This window comes from Arachis ipaensis, chromosome B02, assembly GCF_000816755.2.
Source record: "Arachis ipaensis cultivar K30076 chromosome B02, Araip1.1, whole genome shotgun sequence".
Classification (NCBI taxonomy): Eukaryota; Viridiplantae; Streptophyta; class Magnoliopsida; order Fabales; family Fabaceae; genus Arachis; species Arachis ipaensis.
The window spans coordinates 40,119,154-40,142,449 of NC_029786.2; positions in this window are offsets into that span (position 1 = coordinate 40,119,154).

Consider the following 23,296-nt stretch of genomic DNA (forward strand, 5'->3'; position numbering starts at 1 on the left):
ATGGCTGGATTTAGCCGCCTCTGTGGTTGAACCACTGGCTTAGCATCTTCCTCCAATAGGATCTTGTGCATGCATCTTGCTGGGCTAATGCCCTTAAGGTCACTTATGGACCACCCAAGAGCTGTCTTGTGTGTCCTTAGCACTTGAATTAGTGCTTTCTCTTCCTGTGGATTTAAAGCAGAGCTTATGATCACTGGAAAAGTGTCACCCTCTCCCAAAAATGCATATTTCAGGGATGGTGGTAGTGGTTTGAGCTCTGGTTTAGGAGGTTTCTCCTCTTCCTGAAAGATTTTGAGAGGTTCTTTTATTTCCTCAGGTTCCTCCAAATCAGGCTGAACATCTTTAAAGATGTCCTGTAGCTCTGATTCATGACTCTCAGTCATATTGATCTCTTCCACCAAAGAGTCAATAATATAAGTGCTCATGCAGTCATTTGCTGTGTCTGGATGCTGCATAGCTTTGACAGCATTTAACTTGAACTCATCCTCATTGACTCTCAGGGTCACTTCCCATTTTTGTACATCAATAAGAGTTCGTCCAGTTGCTAGGAAAGGTCTTCCTAGAATGAGAGTTGCACTCTTCTGCTCCTTCATTTCCAGCACTACAAAGTCAGTGGGAAAGGCGAATGGCCCAACCTTGACAATCATGTCCTCAATGATGCCTGATGGATATTTAATGGAGCCATCAGCAAGTTGAAGACATATCCGGGTTGGTTTGACTTCTTCAGTCAAACCAAGCTTTCTGATAGTGGATGCAGGTATTAGGTTGATACTTGCTCCAAGGTCACATAGAGCTGTCTTGGTGCAAGCGCCCTCTAATGTGCATGGTATCATAAAGCTTCCTGGATCTTGAAGCTTTTCTGGTAAGCTTTTTAGAATGACTGCACTGCATTCTTCAGTGAGAAAAACTTTTTCAGTTTCTCTCCAATCCTTCTTATGACTTAAGATCTCTTTCATGAACTTAGCATAAGAGGGTATTTGCTCAAGTGCCTCTGCAAACGAGATCTTTATTTCAAGAGTCCTAAGATAGTCTGCAAAGTGGGCAAATTGTTTATCCTGTTTCGCTTGGCGGAGCTTCTGAGGATAAGGCATCTTGGCTTTATATTCTTCAACCTTAGTTGCTGCAGGTTTGTTCCCTACAGAAGTGGTTGGAGAAGCCTTCTTAGAGGGGTTACTATCAGCACTTGCAGGTGTCTGATTCCTCATTGGCGTTTGAACGCCGGAACTGGGCAAGGAATGGGCGTTTAACGCCAACTTTTCCCCTTTTTCTGGCTTTTGAACGCCAGAGTTATTCCTCTCTGGGCTCTTGATGTCCTCAGAGGGATTTTGGGCAGTGGTTTGGTCATCCTCTGTCATTTGTTCCTTTCTTGACTTTTTGCTATTTTGAGTTGAGTTTTTCAATGTCTTCCCGCTCCTTAGTTGGACAGCTTGGCATTCTTCTGTTATCTGTTTAGATAGCTGCTATCTTGTCTGATTCAATTGTGTTTCTATATTCTTGTTAGCATTTTTAGTGTCTTGGAGCATCTCTTTGAATTCTGCTAATTGTTTTGTCATAAGGATTAATTGCTGATTAAGTTCAACAATCTGTTCTTGAGGATTAGGATCAGTAGTTACTGCCATAGCCTCTTCTTTTATGGAGGACTCACTGTTTGAGTACAGATGTTGATTTCTAGCAACTGTATCTATGAGTTCTTGAGCCTCTTCAATTGTTTTTCTCATGTGTATAGATCCACCAGCTGAGTGGTCTAGGGACATCTGAGCTTTTTCTGTAAGCCCATAGTAGAAGATGTCTAACTGTACCCACTCTGAAAACATTTCAGAGGGGCATTTTCTCAGCATCCCTCTGTACCTCTCCCAGGCATTATAAAGGGATTCATGATCCTCTTGTTTAAAGCCTTGGATGTCCAGCCTTAGCTGTGTCATCCTTTTTGGAGGGTAAAATTGGTTCAAGAATTTGTCTGATAACTGTCTCCATGTTTTTATACTTGCTGTGGGTTAGTTATTTAACCACCTCTTAGCTTGATTTTTTACAGCAAATGGAAACAGTAATAATCTGTAGACATCCTGATCCACTTTTTTATCACGTACTGTGTCAGCAATTTGTAAGAATTGTGCCAGAAACTCAGTAGGTTCTTCCTATGGAAGACCGAAATACTGGCAATGTTGCTGCACCATGATAATGAGCTGAGGATTTAGCTCAAAGCTGCTTGCTTTGATGGGAGGTATACAGATGCTACTCCCATATGCAGCTGTAATGGGGTTAGCATATGACCCCAGAGTCCTTCTAGACTGTTCACTTCCACTTAGGTCCATGATGGAGAAAGGGAGATGATGTGGATTGCAAATAATATATATATATATATATATATATATATATATATATATATTACAAGTAACCGAAAATAATAAGTAAAATAAATGGAAAATAAAATAAAATTTCGAAAACAAAAATAAAATAAAATAAAATAAAAGAAAATTGAAAACTAAATTAATTAATTAATTAAAAAGATTTTGAAATTAGAAATTAAAAAGATATGATTGAAAATTATTTTGAAAAAGATATGATTTAGAAGCTATGATTGCAAATTAAAAAAGAGACATGATTGAGAATTATTTTGAAAAAGATATGATTGAGAAGATATGATTGCAAATTAAAAAAAAAGATATGATTGAAAAGATATGATTGAAGAAATTAAAAAGATTTGATTTTTGAAAAAGATTTGAAAAGATCAATTTTTGAAATTAGAATATTGACTTGACTAAAAAAAAGATATGATTTTGAAAATCTTTGACTAAATTAATGCAAAATTTCAAAATTTATGAGTAAAATAAGGAAAGGATATTTTTTTGATTTTTGAATTTTAATGTGGAAAGAGAAAAACAACAAAATGACACTAAACTTAGAAATTTTAGATCAAAACAGAGAGAACAAACAAGAAAACTTTGAATGTCAAGATGAACACCAAGAACACTTTGAAGATCAAGATGAACACCAAGAACAAATTTTTGAAAATTTTTTAAGTAAATAAAAGCACAAAAACACCAAACTTAAAATTTTTAGAAAATCAAATACAAATTTTTTAAAATTTAAGGGAAAACACAAAGAAGACACCAAACTTAGAATTTTTAAAAATCAAGAAAGAACAAAAGATATGCAATTTCAAAAAATTAAAAGAAAATAAAAGCATGCAATTGACGCCAAACTTAAAATATGAAACTAAACTCAAATAAAAGACTCTAAACCAACAAAAATAAATTATTCCTAATCTAAGCAACAAGATAAACCGTCAGTTGTCCAAACTCGAACAATCCCCGGCAACGGCGCCAAAAACTTGGTGCACGAAATCACAATCACACTTTTGCGATTCCGCACAACTAACCAGCAAGTGCACTGGGTCGTCCAAGTAATACCTTACGTGAGTAAGGGTCGATCCCACAGAGATTTTCGGCCTGAAGCAAGCTATGGTTATCTTGTAACTCTTAGTCAAGATATCAATAATTCTCAGATTTAATTGTAAAAAGTAAAAGAACTTGAAATAAATACTTGTTATGCAGTAATGAAGAACAGGTTGAGGCTTTGGAGATGCTTTGTCTTCTGAATCTCTGCTTTCCTACTATCTTCTTCTGCTTGCAGGCAAGGCTCCTTCCATGGCAAGCTTTATGTTGGGCATCACCGTTGTCAATGGCTACTTCCCGTCCTCTCAGTGAAAACATTCCAAATGCGCTGTCAGCGCACGGCTAATCATCTGTCGGTTCTCGATCATGCTGGAATAGGATCCATTGATCCTTTTGCGTCTGTCACACGCCCAACAATCGCGAGTTTGAAGCTCGTCACAGTCATCCCTTCCTAGATCCTACTCAGAATACCACAGACAAAGCTTAGACGTTCTGGATATCAGGAATGGCCGTCCATAATTCTAGCTTATACCACGAAGACTCTGATCTGAATTATTAGGCTAAGAGATATGCATTCAATCTAAGCTAGAACAGAGGTGGTTGTCAGGCACGCGTTCATGGGTGAGAATGATGATGAGTGTCACAGATCATCACATTCATCAAGTTGAAGTGCGAATGAATATCTTAGAATAGAAGCAAGTGTGATAGAATGGAAAACAATAGTAATTGCATTAATTCATGAAGAACAGCAGAGCTCCTCACCCCCAACAATGGGGTTTAGAGACTCATGCCGTAGAGAATACAATAAGAAACGTGTAGAGTGTCATGAGGTACAAGATGAATCACTAAAAGTAGTTTTTATAGTGAACTGGTGACCTAGGGTTACAGAAAATGAGTAAGCTAGGGTGTTTAGTGTAAAAATCCACTTCTGGTACCCACTTGGTGTGTGCTTGGGCTGAGCAATAAAGCTTTAATGTGTAGAGACTTTTCTTGGAGTTAAACGCCAGCTTTTGTGCCAGTTTGGGCGTTTAACTCCAGTTTTTATGCCAGTTCCAGCGTTAAACGCCAGAATTCTTGAGCTGACTTGGAACGCCGGTTTGGGCCATCAAATCTCAAGCAAAGTATGGAATATTATATATTGCTGGAAAGCCCAGGATGTCTACTTTCCAACTCAATTGAGAACGCACCAATTGGGTTTCTGTAGCTCCATAAAATCCACTTTGAGTGCAGGGAGGTCAGAATCCAACAGCATCTGTAGTCCTTTTTCACCCTCTGAATCAGATTTTTGCTCAGGTCCCTCAATTTCAGCCAGAAAATACCTGAAATCATAGAAAAACACACAAACTCATAGTAAAGTCCAGAAAAGTGAATTTTAAGTAAAAACTAATAAAAATATAATAAAAACTAATTAAAATATACTAAAAATATACTAAAAACAATGCCAAAAAGCGTATAAATTATCCGCTCATCAGCATCTTCAAGAGAAGCCTTAGTGGCACGGACAGTAGACTCTTTAATAACCCGAGACAAGGCAGCACTAAGATTAGCCATCCGGATACTATTGCTTGATATAAAGTCGAGGTGGTGAAGGATTGACACATCATCAGTAGGATCCCTGCCATAAGGACCAATAAGTACTGAAGTGAAAGCCACACCATTAAAGTCTTTAGAATCCAAATCATAAGTCCCGACAGTCCTCAGCTTCTTAGGGGGATGACCAAATGATGTAGGGGAGGAGGCAGCACCAGAAGTCGCCAAGGGAGGCTTAGTAGGAACCATCCGAACTCGAGGGGTCGGGATGACCTTCCACGGACCCTGAGGGTCGGACTCCAGCTTCTTTGGAGGAACCTGGCTAGAACCCTCCCCTGACGCCTTGTTCTAAATATTTTGGACGGCTACTGTTTTCTTGGTCTTTCTAAGGAACTTCATCGAATCATAATGGGCCACTATCTCTGAAAAGGAGAAAAGGAAACCATAAAAATGGTCACACAACAGAGGAAGACAAAAAATTCATAACAATAAACAAAAAGACCGCCTTGTAAAGAAGTCGGCCACTACCTAGTTCGAAGCGAAGGAGGGTGGGATCTCCTAAAAAATTCTTCATGTCCAGATGAGGAGGCTCTCCCCAGTGCTCCTCCAAGACACCTACAAAGGCCCACGGGTACTTAAGAACTACAGGATCTTTCTGCCACCAAAGAGGGAAGGTCGGTTCATTGTTGTCATCAAGGAAAAAGGGGTGAACATCCTCAACAGCCTGAACTTTGAAATAAAAGTTCTTAAAATCTCAGAAAGAATCATCAAACATAGAAAAATCCTTCTTCCCCTGTGTATCCTGAAAGGAGATCCAAGAAGCCTTTTTCTTGGCTGCTCTCGGTTTTGTCAACACAAACAAATAAAGGAAGAGGGAAAAGGAAGCTCAGACACCCAACTCTTGACACAACAACTAAAAGATCTTCATAAAAGCCCAAGAGTTCGGGTGAAGCTGTGAAGGGGGCCACATTACAGTTCCACAGGATTTTGGTCTCAAATGCAGTAAAAGGAAGGGTAATACCTAGATGGGTAAAGAAATAGTCATAGGCATAGAAGAAAGGACGTTTTGTCCGACGTAAGAGAGGAAAACTAACCCTCTCCTCAGGGTCGGGTGACACCAGCTCGTAGTTCTTCTCATCCTCCCTACTCCAACAAATCCTATGAATTCTCTTAAGCTTCTTACAATACTCCGGGTCAGCTACAGTAACACACATTAAGATTATGGAATCTAACTAGTTAGCCATACCACCAGGGACCTTTGTAGACATCTCGACAACATTCTTACAAGAAGACATAAGAAACTACACCTACAGCAAGAAAAATATAAAGTGTCACTACGAAACAACTCGGGCAGAATCAGAACCAAAACAGCAAAGTAAGCACACAGCAAAAGGAAAGGATGCCCCAGGGTCTGCAAGAAACAAAGAAGACCCCCACCAAAACCCAGGAATGTCCTTTGGAGGCAACAATGCAGATACAGAAAAGGAAAAACACGAGGAACCAAAACCCTAGACTCTTCACCAAAAGGAAAAAGCGTAAACCAAAAAACCTAAACGCCGACATTTTCACAAGAAAAGTGACAAGGGTAAAAAGATTTCAAAGAAACAAGGCACGCAATAAACACCAGAAGCCAACACAGAGGATAATCGCAGCTATCAGCAAACCAGAAAAATATAAAGGTACAAAGCAGAAGTACAAACCCGCAATGAGGAGAAGAGTGATAACAACAGATGCACAGCAAAAACACCAACGATCTACGAGCGCCTCTCAAAAGCTCCGAAGAAGAAGGAAGCTTGGGGCAAAAACAAAAGAGCCAGACGAAAAAAGTTTTTTCCTAGAGAAATAAGAAGCAGGAAAGCAGAAGAAAAAAGAAAACTAAAAGAGCAAAAACCCCTTCTCTGATTTCAAACAAAGTTTAAAGAGGGAAAAGAGAAGGAAAAACGAAATAAAAGCCCAATCAATAGGCTTTAAAATGCTCGCATACTCCCAAGAAACTAACATCCTCGAGAGCAAGGCCGAAACTAAAAGAAGCAAAGGCAGAAATACCTCGCGTTTCGAAAAGCATTAAAAACACAAAAACATGCACGAAGAAGAAAAAGCCAGAAGTGACCAAGTAAAATTCTTGAGCACGAATCCCTCAAAAGAGGTCGAAGTATTGAAAGCACGTCCTCATGGGAAGATCGAAGCTCAAGCAGGGGCACTGTTCATACCCCGGTCCGAGCAATAAGGTTCGGGGTGGGCTAAGACAATCCGGCCGACCTCTTACTGGGTTAGTCGACCACCGACCTCTCTACAAAGAGGTCGGACAAACCGCCACAGAAGACCCAAGAAAGACCCAAGGAGGCCCAGAAAAGAAGAGTCACCACTCGCTAGAAGGCGGCTGACCAAAAAGATAATGATCTCACACGCAAAAGATAAGATAAGATAACAAACTTATCTCAAAGGAAGGTCACAAAACACTACTATAAATACACTGGAGCTGTAACGACCCAACTTCCAGAATGTCATGATCGTACCGAAAGTAAGGCGTTACTAACTTGCTTTCCTTTATTAACTATTTACTATTGAGCCTTTAGTTCGATATCGCATTTCTATTTTATAGAAAATTCCAGAAAAATTTTGTTTTTGTTTATCAAAATTATATATCAAACATTTCAAAGTAATAGTAATCACATAATTATTAATAATAATATCTGTCATACAAAAGATTTCAAATAAAACTTAGATATAAATCCTACCCCTCTGTATAAAATAAAAATCTTAAGCAATAAGGGCGAGGGAACTCTATGAAAGCAAATTAACTCACACTTAACTCATAAATAAATTCTATAATCGCCCGCAGCTTCAAACTGTGTCTTCGAACCTGTGTCACTGAAAGGGTGGAAGATTTTGGGGTGAGAACAAACCACACGTTCTCAGTAGGGAATGGGAATGCCGTAAAAGTAATGATTAACATCCAAATAATTAACTCAAGTTTCCAATGTAGTTTTCTTTATCAAACCTTTTCAAAAATTTCTTAAGACTTACTTAAAACCGTTTAAATCCCTTTCTTTAAATCATATTACTTAAATAAAGTCTCAATCGCATTAGCAATTCTTCAGCTACAAATAGCATTCCTCAACTATCACAATAACTAAGTAAATCAGCAACATAAATAATATACCCAAACCTCACTTCACAAATACCATTCCTTAATACTTTACTAAGTTCAAAGCATCGACAAAAATATCTAATCAAACACACAAGCAACTCACCAAGACAAGCAGCACAATAACAAAGAAACAAGAAAAGCAACACAATCAAATGCATATGCACAAGCAATATGATGCATGTCTGTCCTATGTAGGCCATGAGCTCACGTGTCGGTTTACACCCTACAGCACGACATTACCTAGGAACAAGTCCCAGATATGGCTTCCCTTTGTGTCCTTAGGACATCTGTGTCGGTGGTTAGAATACCACTCCTTCGTGACTACCATCAGTCGGCGCAAAGCCCGACCCCATAATATACGCACAAGGGGAAACAGTGATCCTCAGTTCGTGGGCGTCCCCGAGATCAATTCACAAACAAAACAATGATTCTCAGTTCGTGGGTTTCCTCGAGATCAACTTATAACAACAAACATGATCCTCAATTCGTGGGTTATACCCGAGATCAATACACAACAATACAATGATCCTCAGTTCGTGGGTTATACCCGAGATCAACGTAAACAGTTAGTGGGTTATTCCCGTAATCAATGATTATCAGTTCATGGGTTTTTTCCGCATATAAAACAAATAACAATTTATAGGTTTCCCCGAGATCAATGATCATTCAGTTCGTGGGTACTTCCCGAATTTAACAAATTATTAGTTTCACACTCTTGTTCAGTAACTCTTTATCATATTACTCTTTTCTCTTTTCTTTACTCTGCTCTGATTATTGTCTTCTCTTTGTCTCTTTATTCTGCTCTAATTATTCTCTTCTCTTTGTCCTTTTACATTTTTTTCCTTTAACCTTTTTCTTAATTTCCCTAAGGCATTCCCTTATAAAAATCCTAACCATTAAATCATTTCATAGTCTCTACTTTAGCAATCTTAATTCAAAACTAACTTTAGAACTATTTTTTTTTAGTTAACCCTCTCAAAAGACTTGAGTAAATCGTATATTTTAAATTCACTAAATGCGTTTTGAAATATAATCCTTTCATTAAAATTAATCAAATAAAACTCTTCCAAGTTTATTAATTTCCCAAAAACTCAAAAATCATCTCTCTCTTTACTATTCAAGTTCAAATATTATAAATTCATCAAACTTCTAAAAAGTAATCCTTTATTTCAAGCTTAAAACATAATTCTTTTCATATTGAATCAATCTCAAAACATAGTTTCTTTCTTAAATAATTTAATTTTGAAACATAATCCTTTCTTTGGTAAATCGAATTTAAAATAGAATAATTCTTTTCTTAACTAAATAAAACTCAAGTAACATAATTTTCCCAATTCAAATCTTCTAAAATAACTTATCAAATAAAACCTCAGATTTTTATAAAATTTCGACAGCACCTCCCCTAAAACTCAGACTTAACCACCCTTGCGGGTTCCCTCTTTCTCAACATCTTATCAAACCTTTCTCAATAATTATCATAGCAAATCAATCAGAAATTTAACAATCTGCAATAGTTAATAATTCAGCCATAATCCGCAACTTCCACATACTCCATCTATCCAACTTCAATTTGATCAATTCATAAATTATTTTAACCAAAGGACTAACAATTTTGCACTTTCCAAACACCCAAAACACATTATCACCTAACTTAACGAGAATCTTAGCAATATTGATGCCAAAACACATAGAATATGTATTATTTACATAATTCCAGTTCTCTTATAATATGTTCACCCAAAAATTCTCCTCCATATAGTTTCTAATTATCACAAGTTATCCTTATACTTTTAGAGTTACTGATTTTATCTCTAAATTCAGATTTCATAAAAAAGTCAATTTGATAATCAAGCTTCAATCTAAACAGTTCTAAGACTTAATTCTAATTAATCATGAACCAACATTAACAACTACCAAAACCAATTCCAACCAGTCACAAGTCAATTTCACAGCCAATCCGATACATCAGAGAACTAAAAACAACAACAAGCACTACTCTCAATTACCAGAATACAGCCACACAACTCAACTAATTTAGTATAATTACATAGAATCAGAACCTTTCAACAATTCCATCAAGATCAGAAAAACCAATATCAATTACAGCTTCAAATACTCACAACAAAGCCCAAAGACATTCACAGCAATAACCTGAATTCAATACTCCAATTAAAACACTAAAACATCATCAAACTTAATCCAAATTTCATAACCTCAAACCAAGCTTATTTCTATCAATTAGTCTCTCATAACAACAAAATCAATTACATTCACAGCAACAATCTAAACTCAATTCACCAATTATCCATACGATAGCTTTTCAATAATTAACTCGGCATATTTCAATTTAACTAAATTAATCATTATTCATAACATCATCTAAATTCAATCACAGCTTAGAATAATCATAACAACTAGCTAATTTCAAATGCATTTCAAGTCATTCATGTCAATTAAGAAATTCTTAACCATTGTTAACCATTTGCACTTATCCAAATAACTATGTAGACATTCTAAATTAAAAACGTTTAACTTTAAAAATAAATCCCCTACCTCAGAGTGTCGAAATCTATAGAAGTTGGGAATGCTGCACTCATCAACAACAACCCTAATAGCATCCATATCATCTCAAAGTAGTAGCAGCAACAGTTTGGCATCTCCGATCGATGGCAGCAACACTCTACCAGGTTCTGACATCCGTTCTGTTCCCTTACCAGCAACCATAGTGGTTTTTGGGCAGTTCTAGTAGCAATTTCTAGCACCCATTCAGCTCTCTTGGCGGCAACCACGATGATTCTGGGAAGCTCCAGTGATGATGGAAAGCCTCAGCATCAGCCAAACAGCGACGATAACGATTCAGAGTGGAGCCAGAGCAAGGCCAGACCAACAATGACAGTTCCAGCAGCGGCGGTGGTGTCTTCTCGGATTCCAAAAAATAGTGGCAGAAGCAGAACTGGCTAGCTTCTCCATTTGGTCCTCCAGCGATGATGTCCAGCGATGCAGCGGCTCGGCGACGGCGACGACTTCCATCGACGGTAGCGGCGGTGAAGAGACGTGGCTGCAGTGACAGAAGACTTCTCCTTCTTCCTCTGTTGCATCGTATCTCTCTCTCTCTCCCTCCTCAGATTCATGCTTGCTCTCTCTCCAGCGACGGCGGCTCCGACCATACCAGCAACGATGGCGACGGCGACGCACGGAACTCCTCCAGCGATGGCGACATTAGTGGCTTCAACAACTGTGACGTGACCCTCGGCGGCAGAACAGCCCATCGCGGTGTCCCTCTCTCACTCTTCTCTGGCACGCTTGACTTCTCTTCCTTCACGAACGGCGACAACAACGACGTGGACTACGGCGGCACGGTGCGACGGCAGCGGCGTCTTCCTTCTTTTTCATCGATGAGTGTGAAGCTGTGCATGTGTGTTGCGTTGATGAGAGGGTGGTGAGGCTGAGTACGCGTTGAGCTGAGGTGAGGGTGTGTGATGGGGGGTAACGGTGCTGACTTGGGGATTAGGGGTGAGTGTGTTACGCTGAAGAAGGGTGGGGTGCGGCTGAAGCAAACGGGGTTTAGGGTTAGGGTTCCTCAATTTGGGAAATTAGGGTTTTTGAGTTTGATTAGGGAATTAAGGTTAGAAATTAGGGATTTTATAAAGTAATATGGATAGATATGCATAGATATTTTGATAAAATTGGAGGGTAGAGTAATTTTAAAACCAAATATACTCTCTTAAAAATATTTAAGAACATTATTTATCAACATATTGCTAAGTTCAATTAATTATTTCTAGTTTAAATTATAAAATAAGCATATTAATCATATAATTATAAAATATAGTTCAAACTCAATATTAATCATTCAAATTAAATGATATAACTTCTCATTATTTTTCTATCACTAGACTTTAATTTCAATTTATAAAATAACCAATTATAATAAAAATTGTACATAGACAAATAATTAATCATTTGATTTTATAAAACTAGAGTTGTTACATTCTACCCACCTTAGAAAATTTTTCGCCCTCGAAAATTGCTAGAATAAAATAAGTTCAAACTGAAATCAAAGAAAGCAGAATATATGGACAGAAACATAGGCATTGTCAAGGATGAAAATTCAAAGAGTTACGTAAGAAATCAGATTCATAGGCAAGCAAAGGTATACAAGAATGACAAAGTATGGTTGGAAAACAATCAAATCACATTCTAAGGAAGAAATTCAAACCAGAGAATTCGAACGAAAACAATGAAGAAAGTGATAGCACGAGTTTGTGTAGTACGAATAAAGATTATACGTCAAAACAAGCTAACTTTATAAACTCTAATGCTCCTAAACCCCGTGAATCGCATTACCTATTACTTCTATTTTGTCTATGATAACCTGTTAGTGTTGCCATGTACATAAATCATTAGTATTAAGTTGGCCAGACCTAATACCTTGAAGAATGCAATGGTAAATTAACAGCGTTAATCATTAGATAGTCATGCATATAAAACTCAAACTCTTGTTATCAGAACAAGTCACAAAGCATGATAGACACCCAGAGTATGCAGTGAAGCATAGTCAGTCCATTTCCAAGGCTCTAACAGGAACGAACTGCTCTAATACCATTTGTAACGACCCAACTTCCAGAACGTCATGATCGTACCGAAAGTAAGGCGTTACTAACTTGCTTTCCTTTATTAACTATTTACTATTGAGCCTTTAGTTCGATATCGCATTTCTATTTTATAGAAAATTCCAGAAAAATTTTGTTTTTGTTTATCAAAATCATATATCAAACATTTCAAAGTAATAGTAATCACATAATTATTAATAATAATATCTGTCATACAAAAGATTTCAAATAAAACTCAGATACAAATCCTACCCCTCTGTATAAAATAAAAATCTTAAGCAATAAGGGCGAGGGAACTCTATAAAAGCAAATTAACTCACAGTCAACTCATAAATAAATTCTATAATCGCCCGCAGCTTCAAACTGTGTCTTCGAACCTGTGTCACTGAAAGGGTGGAAGATTTTGCGGTGAGAAAAAACCACACGTTCTTAGTAAGGAATGGGAATTCCGTAAAAGTAATGATTAACATCCAAATAATTAACTCAAGTTTCCAATGTAGTTTTCTTTATCAAACCATTTCAAAAATTTCTTAAGACTTACTTAAAACCATTTAAATCCCTTTCTTTAAATCATATTACTTAAATAAAGTCTCAACCGCATTAGTAATTCTTCAGCTACAAATAGCATTCCTCAACCATCATAATAACTAAGTAAATCAGCAACATAAATAATATACCCAAACCTCACTTCACAAATACCATTCCTCAATACTTTACTAAGTTCAAAGCATCAACAAAAATATCTAATCAAACACACAAGCAACTCACCAAGACAAGCAGCACAATCACAAAGAAACAAGACAAGCAACACAATCAAATGCATATGCACAAACAATATGATGCATGTCTGTCCTAAGCAGGCCATGAGCTCACGTGTCGGTTTACACCCTGCAGCCCAACATTACCTAGGAACAAGTCCCAGATATGGCTTCCCTTTTTGTCCTTAGTGCATATGTGTCGGTGGTAAGAATACCACTCCTTCGTGGGAAACAGTGATCCACAGTTCGTGGGCGTCCCCGAGATCAACTTATAACAACAAACATGATCCTCAATTCGTGGGTTATACCCGAGATCAATACACAACAATACAATGATCCTCAGTTAGTGGGTTATACCCGAGATCAACATAAACAGTTAGTGGGTTATTCCCGTAATCAATGATTATCAGTTCATGGGTTTTTTCCGCATATAAAACAAATAACAATTTATAGGTTTCCCCGAGATCAATGATCATTCAGTTCGTGGGTACTTCTCGAATTTAACCAATTATCAGTTTCACACTCTTGTTCAGTAACTCTTTATCATATTACTCTTTTCTCTTTTCTTTACTCTGCTCTGATTATTGTCTTCTCTTTGTCTCTTTATTCTGCTCTAATTGTTCTCTTCTCTTTGTCCTTTTACATTTTTTCCTTTAACCTTTTTCTTAATTTCCCTCAGGCATTCGCTTATAAAAATCCTAACCATTAAATCATTCCATAATCTCTACTTTAGCAATCTTAATTCAAAACAAACTTTAGAACTATTTTTTTTAGTTAACCCTCTTCAAAAGACTTGAGTAAATCATATATTTTAAATTCACTAAATGCGTTTTGAAATATAATCCTCTCATTAAAATTAATCAAATAAAACTCTTCCAAGTTTACTAATTTCCCAAAGACTCAAAAATCATCTCTCTCTTTAATATTCAAATTCAAATATTATAAATTCATCAAACTTCTAAAAAGTAATCCTTTATTTCAAGCTTAAAACATAATTCTTTTCATATTGAATCAATCTCAAAACATAGTTTCTTTCTTAAATAATTTAATTTTGAAACATAATCCTTTCTTTGGTAAATCGAATTTAAAATAGAATAATTCTTTTCTTAACTAAATAAAACTCAAGTAATATAATTTTCCTAATTCAAATCTTCTAAAATAACTCTTCAAATAAAACCTCAGATTTTTATAAAATTTCGACAGCACCTCCCCTAAAACTCAGACTTAACCACCCTTGCGGGTTCCCTCTTTCTCAACATCTCATCAAGCCTTTCTCAACAATTATCACATTCAATTTACTTTGCTTTCTTTTTGTGCCTTCCAAGTGTTTGATTAAATGCTTGGTTGGATTATAGTGTAGATTTTGTTCCTCTTGGCTATGGTAGAGTAATTAGTGACGCTTGAGTTATCTAATGCCTTTGTTGATTGATAATTAGAAGTTGCTAATTGATTTGGATACCACTAAAGATAGTCTTCCCGTGGGAGTTGGCTAGGACATGTGGAATTAAGTTGATTCATCCACTTGACTTTCCTCCATAGTTAGAGGTTAACTAAGTGGTAGTAATGGATAATTGTGGTCACAATTGAAGAGGATAACTAGGATAGGACTTCTAATTCTCACAACCTTGCCAAGAGCTTTTTAGTTTTTAGTTTATTTTCATTGCCATTTACTTTTCATGTCTCTTATTAAAAACCCCAAAGATACTTCATAACCAATAACAAGGACACTTTATTGCAATTCCTAGGGAGAATGACCCGAGGTTAAATACTTCGGTTTGATAAACCCCATTTTTAGGGTTTATCTTATGTTGAATTTAGAGGATTTTATCAACCTTTTCTCACATTTATCTAATGAAATAGCATGGTTTTATAACTTCTTCCTTAATTTTGCTTAAGAGTGAACACATGCTTTTTAGGATTTAGAATAGCTAAATTTAATTCAACTTGATTCCATTAGATGCCTTGATATGTTTGTTAAGTGATTTCAGATTTAAGAGGCAAAGATTGGATCAAGAAAATGAAGGAAAAGCATGTAAAAATGGAGAACTCATGAAGAAATGAAGGAATCGCAAAAGCTGTCAAGCCGACCTCTTCGCACTTAATCGACCATAACTTGAGCTACGGAGGTTTAAATGATGTGGTTCTAGTTGTGTTGGAAAGCTAACATCTGGGGTTTCGAAACGATATAAGATTTGCCATAGTTTCTACACGTATGGTGATGCGTACGTGCAATGTATGCGCACACGTCGTTGCTGCCATATGATCCACTTAACGCAAATTAGTGGCTAGCGAATTCTAAAGCCTTGTGGGCCCAATCCAACTCATTTCTAATGCTATTTAAGGCAAGGATTGAAGGGGGAATAGAGGGATTTACACACATCTAGTCATTAGTTTAGTTTTATTTTAGTTTTATCATGCTTTAGTTAGTTTCTAGAGAGAGAAGCTCTCTCTTTTCTCTAGAATTAGGAGTAGGTTAGATCTAGAGTAGAAATTCTTAGATCTAGATTAATTTCATGCTTTGATTTACTTTTCCTTTTGCAATTCTTCTTCTTCAAACTTTCCTCTCTCTAGTTTAGCATTTTATTCATGTAATTCTCTACTTTCATGTTGATGCACTTTTGTTCTTCTATTTCTCTTTAATGCAATTTATGATTCATGTTCCTTTATTGTTCATTTGATTTGTTGTTGTTTAATTCCTTACAATTGAGTAGTGTAGATTTACTTTCCTTGCTATTTTACTATGTTTTCCTTTTATACCTTCTAAGTGTTTGATAAAATTCTTAGTTAGATTTTAGAGTAGATTTTAGTGAACTTGGCTTGGGAAGGTAACTTAGAAACTCTTGAGTTACTAATGTCCAAATAATTGACGGTTAGGAGCCATTAACTCTAGATCTCACTAATTGATTTGGTGTAGAACTAGGACTTATGGACTTGGATTGACATAGCTCATTTGACTTTCCTTTATTAGTTAGAGGATGACTTAATGGGGTTGATCCTTGCCAATTCTCATGTTGTGGTTAGTGATTAGGATAGAGATCCTTGACCACCAAACCTTGCCAAGGCCTTTTTGATTATTTGAATTTTATTTCCATTTACTTTTCATGTCTCTTATCCAAAAACCCCAAAATACCTCCTAACCAATAACAAGACACTTCATTGTAATTCCTAGAGAGAACGACCCAAGGTTCAATACTTCGGTTTATAAATTTAGGGGTTTGTACTTGTGACAAACAAATTTTTGTATGAAAGAATTATTGTTCGTTTAGAAATTATATTGCAATGAGATTTTATTTGTAAAATTCTAAACCACACAAAATTCCAATCATCACCTAGCGTCCTGAATGAGCTTTTGGGCTTGCTGCCTGCTATATTCCTTGCGGATGAATCTTATTGCCTTATAATTTGTAAAATCTGCAAACCAGGGTATTGTCCGGATAGCGAACAGTTGCTCATCCGGAAAGGTTTCAGATACCTCAGTAGAGGGAGGAGATGTCCCTTCTACTGGTTCAATCCGAGACAAGTGGTCAGCCACTTGATTTTTTGACCCTTTTTTGTCTCTTGTAGGAGTAATACCCATCTTATTAGCATGGGCTTAGAGTCCTACTTGGTGAGCAAATATTTGAGAGCAGCATGGTCAGTGTAGAAAATGACCTTAGATGCTATTAGATAGGATCTGAACTTGTCAATGGCATAAACCACTGCAAGTAATTCTTTCTCTTTGGTGGTATAGTTCTTCTGTACGTCATTTAGAACACGGCTGGCATAATAGATGACATGCAGAAGCTTGTCATGCCTCTGCCCCAGGACTGCGCCAATGGTATGGTCACTAGCGTCACACATCTGCTCAAATGGTAAGTCTCAGTTGGGTGCTGAGATTACAGGCGTAGTGATAAGCTTAGCTTTCAGAGTCTCAAAGGCTTGCAGACACTCTTTGTCAAAGACGAATGGAGTGTCAGTAGTTAGTAAGTTGCACAGGGGTTGCGATTTTAGAAAAATCCTTTATAACCCTCCTGTAGAATCCTGTATGTCCCAAGAAACTTCTGATTCCTTTGACATTAGTGGGTGGTGGTAGTCACTCAATTACCTCCACCTTAGCTTGATCCACTTCTATTCCCTTATTCGAATCCGATGCCCAAGAACAATCCCTTCAGTCACCTTGAAGTGACACCAACTAAATGACACCAAACTTAAAAATTTTAAGATCAAAACAAGAGAAGAAACAATAACAACTTGAATACCAAGAAAGAACTCCAAGAACCAATTTGGAAATTCAAAGCAAATAAAGATCAACTAAAGGACACCAAACTTAAAAACTGACACAAGACTCAAACAAAAGACACTATTTTTGAAAACTTTTGGAAAAGAAAACAAGAAAGTTTGAAACTTTTACCAAGAAAAAGAACAAAAGACTCAAACAAAAAATAAAGATTGATAAAGAAAAGAAAAGGTTTTGAAAATTTTTTTATTTTTTTCGAAAAAGGGAAATAAAAGACTCAAACAAAATAGTAAAAGGTACCTAATCTAAGCAACAAGAAAATCCAGTTTTTTGTCAAATCTGAAAAATTCCCGGCAACAGCGCCAAAACCTTGGTGCACGAAATTGGCTCCGCAGAATTCGCATAGATAGACCGGCAAGTATACCGGGTCGTCCAAGTAATACCTAAGGTGAGTCAAGGTCGATCCCACGAGGATTCTTGGTTTGAGCAAGCAATGGACACCTTGTAAATCTTAGTTAGGTGGAATGAACAGATGATTGTTGTTGTAAATAAACGCATAAAATAAAATAAAGATAGAAATACCAGATTCATTGTGAAATAGTAATGGATGATTAGTTAAGGCTTCGGAGATGCTTTGTCTTTCCAGATTAACTTTTCTTACTGTCTTCTTGAATAACTTCTTGATTCCTTCAACGGCAGCCGTAAGTGATTAACTCATGTCCTCTCATTAAGTTAACCTCATCTACTGTAGTAGTCCAGCATGTTGAGATGACTCAAGTCCTCTCATCAAGCCATCTCTAGGTTTCTCACTGTAGCAGAAGATGAAGCTCTAAGCAATCCACTCCCATTCACGATCCTACTTAAGGTGCCACAGACAAGGCAGATCTTTCGGATCAGAAAGTGCTGCTTCTCTAACTCTAGCCTTAGCACCATAGAGACCTCATGCACCCATAGACAACGGGATTTCATGTCACGTATCCAAAGTTGCTCAGATGCTTTATTGGAATCCGCAATGCAAACTCTAGCTTTAGTTCAACGCTATCCGGGTCAGGAATCGCATGGAACCCATGTAGAACAAGGGTGATTGTCACGGGTCACCCTCAATTCATGAGATGAAGAACGAGAATGCATAAGAGAATAGAATCAGAATTGTATTGAAAATAGAACAATAATATTATTAATCCATGAAACTCAGCAGAGCTCCTAACCCTAACTTAGGAGGTTAGTGATTCATGCTGATAGAAGAATACAATGAAAACATAAAAGTGGGCAAGAGTCTTCTAACAAGGGTGAACTCTTGTTTATATACTAATCTAACGACTAAGTATTACAGAAATATAATATACTAGACTTAGGAGTGCGAAAATCCACTTCTGGGGGCCACTTGATGAGTGTTTGGGCTGAGCTTTGAGTGTCTCCACGAGCTAGGTCCCTTAGGGGTTTTGAACGCTGGCTAGGGACCACCTTTTGGGCGTTGGATGCTGGCTACCCGCTTTTGGGCATTGGACGCCATGAATGGGCTGGTGGCTGGCGTTGAACGCCAGTTTTTTGCCTTTATTTCCAATGAACAGTATAGACTATTATATATTTATGGAAAGCCCTGGATGTTAGCTTTCGATAGCCATTAAGAGCGTGCCATGTGGACTTTTGTAGCTCCAGAAAAGCTCCTTTGAGTGCACAGAGGTCAGATCCTAACAACATCTGTAGTGCTTTCTCTATCTTTGAATCAGACTTTTGCTCCAGCTCCTCAATTTCTGCCAGAAAATATCTAAAATTACATGAAAATACACAAACTCAAAGTAGAATCCAAAAATGTGAATCTTGCAGTAAAACCTATAAAAACTTAATAAAACTTAAACAAAACATAATGAAAACTATGTGAAAAGAATGTCAAAAAGTGTATAAAATATCCACTCATTAACAAACCACTTAGACAAAAAGAGCAAGGCTTTAGTCACCGAAATTCAGCTCTAACACCCACCAAGTTTTCAAATCAAGCTTACAATGGTTCCAAGGACTCCATATCGTGCATACGTACACACCTAACACATATATACATACATATACCCAAAAACTCAATATCCAATATACTCAAAATAAGAAATAGCTAAGGTTAAGGATCCTTACCATACCCACAGACCAAACAAACAAAATCCAACATATTTCGCAAGCTAAACCGAACCTAGAGTACGCAATTCAACAACATCTCAACATGGATATTCAAGATTTTTTAAATTTAAGAGGTATAGGAACTGGGATAATAGAGTGGCATCTCTATAAAATTGTTTTAGTAGATTCGTAGAGTTCGCTGCGGTGGTCGCGTGGCCGCAAACGGTGCAACGATCAGAGCTCGGATGGAGGAGATATGGTGGTTTGAATTAAGGTTATGGTTTGGAAGCTCTTCCTTTCCTCCCCTTCAATGTCACAGCGTGAATCTCTCCTTTTGGGGAAGAAGGAGACGCTGAGTCTCTAATTAATGAGACCTTGGTTGGGTCCGGTTCGGCCCGTTTGGCCCAATTTTGGGCCAAATTCTTTGAAATTAGTGTCAAAATTCTCATTTTAATGAGCTCTATCCTAATTTAATATAATATTCATATTAATAATTTCTTTTATTGAAATTTAATTTATTGACTAATTATTTGCTAATTTTATGAGGTTTACACTGAGGGTTATTCCTGATACAGTATTGGCCGAAATTGTTCTCTGATTGTACTTGCTTTGTAATGTGTAATGCTGGTAATTGATTCTATTTTGAGACTGAGTTTTGATGGTGACTTGGTTTGAGTTGGGCCGGAGGCCATATTGTGACTATTTATAATTTAGGTTGGATGTAACAACCCCGGTTTTTGAGTACGTGAGATCTTTTCTGAAAGTACGGATTTCTCCAAAAGATCAGTAAGGGGAGAACCTCTGCTATATCATCAAGCATTTCAATCCTTATTATCATTATGTCATCTTTAAGCTAGAACCTTTTTGAGGCATGCTCAATAACGCAATCACGAAGATCCTAGTTTTTCAACCGTATCAGTTAGGAGTTTTGATTCTGATTTTCGTAAATAGTCTCAGTTTGATGAACCGGACTCGATTCATGAGAGAAAATAGATAATAGGATAATACTATCATTATATTAGTATTAGAAGCTTCTTGAATGATATTATAAGGTTACCTGGTCAGTTTTAGTTAAAAACAGAAAATCGGTTTAACCGGGTTCACAGTTTACTGGTGCAGCTTAGCACCAGCACTCTTTGATGACTTTAGCAATGCTAAGGCCTCATCATACATATTCTATTCTCGTAATAAATATGTTACTAGTGTCATTTATGCTAGTAGCTCAGAAAATAATTTTTAGAGATGTTTTTACAAGTGTTCCAATACATCAAGTTTTAGTAGTTATACACCTGAGATATTTTAATATTATTTTAACCCACCTCCAAGCCAACCAATCACAACTCACCTTACACCCCCAATACCTCCAAGGCTGCCTCATTTGCTCATTGTGGCCGAAAATCATCAAGAGAAAAAGGAGAAAAAGTTCTTGGTTCATAAATCTTCAAAGCTTGATTCCTTCTAAACTAAAACTCAAATCAAAACTCCGATTACACCAAAATGATCCTCTCTTCTTTGTCTACACAATCATATGACTTATCAAGGCTGGATTCAAGGTGAGTTGGCTGCACCATCTCCCTTTTTCTTCGGTTTCAAGGAAACATGCTTAAACATGTGTTTTCTTGATGTTCTTCCTTATGAATCATGCTTAACTTGACTTGAGGGTCAATAAATGTTAATTTCCAACAAGTATAAGGTGAGATATCCCTTCCTAACGTGCTGTGAGTGATTTTGTTAGTTGAGGGTTTTTGGATTTAAAGTTGTTCTTGATGTGATTTAGGAGGAAAAAGTACTTAAGGACCACCTAAGGACATAACCGAATTTGGAGCAGCAAAACCAGGTAGGGTTTGATAAATTTAATCTTGATTGATTGTGTTTGAGTTGTTTAATTATGATATGGTTTGGCTGTGCTTGAAATTGATTATTTATATGAGTGATTCTTGTTGAAAATTTGATGACAATTTAATGAAATTTGATGAAATTCAAGCTTTAAGTTCATGTTCTTGGAACAGCTGGAAAATGAAACCCTAGGCCCTAAATTGAGGTTCAATTTATGTTAAAGTCATGTAGAAAATATGGGGTTTTAGTGGCTGGGAATTTAATATGAATTATGGTAAAAATCGGTTGCTGAAAAGACTGAAAAATGGGTGAAAACAGAGAAAGAATCTGAAGAATTTACGAAGAACACGAAGAACACTTTAAGTGTGATGAAGAACATTGAAGAAAACCTTTTAGATCTTAAAAAGGGCAAGGTTGTAATTATTTTGGTGTTTGAGGGGTTATTTGGTAATTTCTAAAAGTTAGCGTGGTTAAAGTAGAAATATTAAAAGTTACTGGGGTAAAAAGTTAATTTTAAAAGTGAAAAGGTAAAGGCAAGGTAATTTTTGAAAATTTAATGATAAAATAATAAATAATAATAAAATATTAAATAATAATATTTAATTAAAATAATATTTTAATAAAAATAATAAAATAATACGAAAAAGGCAGTGAAAGATAAAGAAAAGATATAAAGTTAAAGAAAAGATAAAAACTAAAGAAAAGTCTGTAAAGTTTTAATAATAGAAAATCAGACAGAGATTAGTGAACGAACTAGGGCAACATAGTTAGTCCTTGAATAGCGACTAGAGTTAGGTATTATATGAAAAGTTAAACTGTTTCAGTATAGACTTAATGAACCTATACTTGGGACAGGCTAACTATTCATACCAAAATTTACATAAGCTTTAAATATATATGTTAAGCAGAGAAATCAGAGCAGAGTAGAGAAACACAGAGAACAGAGTAATCGGAGTAGAGGAAAGAGATAAAGAGAAGAAGAGTAACATAGATATAAAGGAAAGAGTAATCAGAGAAAAGTAAAGAGATACAGAGAACAGAGTAACCAGAGCAGAGTAAAGAGATACAGATAAAAGAAAAACCAGAATAGAGTAAAGAGATACAAAGAGAAGAGTAATAATAAAGATATATATATATATATATATATATATATATATATATATATTAGTTGCTTAATGCAACCCAGAGCTATATTTATATATATTAGTTGCTTGATGCAACCCAGAGCTATATTTATATATATTAGTTGCTTAACGCAACCCAGAGCTTCTGTAGAGAAACTAAGTTACCTACAGCCATTTTTTGCTTCCCCAGGGCAGAGCAGAGTATATATATATTTTCCTGTAATAAGCAGAGGCTGTCTCAAATGAGCGACTATTATTATATGTGCATTTATTTAGGAACGGAAAATCGTATCCGGGAAATCAGGATTACTCGTGACCAGATAAATGTCGGGATTGTGGGCAGCCAACCGACACATGAGCTCATGCCCTGCGCTAGGGCTAGACATGCATCATTCTTGTCTGCGCATCATTCTCTGTTGTATTCTTTTTTGTGTGTGATCTATTTCTCTACATTTGTCTGCTTGTGTTCTATATCTGTGTTTTATTTTCTTATATTCTTCTAGTTGTGTTCTGCTTCTTGTTTTCTCTATTTTCTCTATCTATCTTTATTTTCTGTTTATTTCT